Below are 1,509 nucleotides of genomic sequence, written 5' to 3' on the forward strand. Positions count from 1 at the left end.
TGAAAATGGTGGGGGACAAAGGGTCCCCTTGTACTTATGTAGAGATAAATTTTGAATGGTAAGAATTTTATTTTCTTTATATTTAGTATTCAGGGTCTTGTGTTTTATCCTCCAGCCATCTTTTAATCATCTTGCAGCAATCCCTGGAAAAGCTTCTATCCTCCAAACATCAAATGATGAAATCCCAGTTAACCATGTCATAAGGCTTCATTAGATCAAGCTTAAGGATTGCATTACCCCTTCTGCAAGGTTTCTCCAAATCCTGCAGAAGTTCTTAAGCCAGAAGGATGTTATCCCCAATACTTCTGCCTTTAACAAAGTCAGCTTGGTTGATGCTGACAAGGTGAGGTAAAACAGGCTGAAGCCTGTTAACAATGGTTTTAATTATCATCTTACTTATGACATTGTTTAAACTCAGAGTTCTGTACTGCTCCAGCTATCCTTGATAGAGGTCTTTGGGATAAAGACAATAGTAGAGGCACTGAAATAGTTAGGGAGTGATTTTCCTTTGAAAAAGTGTTGAATAACTATGATCACCTCTTCCTTGATGACCTCTCAAGCCTTCTTATAGAAATGAGAAGTAAACCCATCAGGTCCAGCTGATTTGGAACTATCAATAGAATTCAAAGCAGCCTTTATCTCTTCCTCATCAGGGATTTCATTTAAATTCATACTAGTAGTGACCTTCTTGTTGTCTATGAACAAATTTCTATCAATTTGTTCTCTTTCCCCAGTGGTCTCATTCATTAGGCTTTGGCAATACTGCACAACACTATCAGCAATTTCCTCATCCCTCCTAAGCCAAGTACCATTATGATCTTTGATAGAGTGGATAGTGTTACATTTCCTTCGGTATTTGATACAGGCATGGTAGATTTTAGTATTCCTACCTCCATCAGCAAATTTAGTTTTTGCAGCCTTTTATTGAAGGAAGTGATCCTGCCACTGGATGGCATTTAAAAGTCTTTCATTAGCCTCAAGGAGAACAACCTCATCAATCCTTCCTTTGCTATGCTCTTCCTCCAGCTCAGTTACCTCCTTTTCTGCCTTATCAACAATCAGTAGGAGGTCTCCAAAGGTATTTCAGCTCCACTACTTAAGGGCTTTAGCAAACCTCTTCTGATTAAGCCAAAGGTTGATAAAAGGGTCAGTGTGAAGGTCTTTCTTCCACTGATCTTTAATAATATTCAAGAAAGTTAAATTCTAAGACCAAACATTCAAGTATCTGAAAGAGCTTTTCTGGTTAGCCATCTTATTCCCAATATTTATCAGTAAAGGCCAGTGGTCAGATCCAACAAGGCTTAAATGGGTAACAGATGTCTGCAAGAATTGTTGGATCTAGTCGTCATTAGCCAAAACTCTATCCAGCCTTTCCCACAACTCCTTCCTTCTCCAAGTAAAGGTAGGACCACAAAAACCCAGATCAAATAACTCGACTTTTTGAATATTGTCATTGAAGGCAGATATATTAATGGGATTGGGAGGTCTGCCCCCCTTCCTTTCAGCAGG

The sequence above is a fragment of the Phalaenopsis equestris genome, unplaced genomic scaffold, assembly GCF_001263595.1.
Source record: "Phalaenopsis equestris unplaced genomic scaffold, ASM126359v1 Scaffold208104, whole genome shotgun sequence".
Taxonomy (NCBI): domain Eukaryota; kingdom Viridiplantae; phylum Streptophyta; class Magnoliopsida; order Asparagales; family Orchidaceae; genus Phalaenopsis; species Phalaenopsis equestris.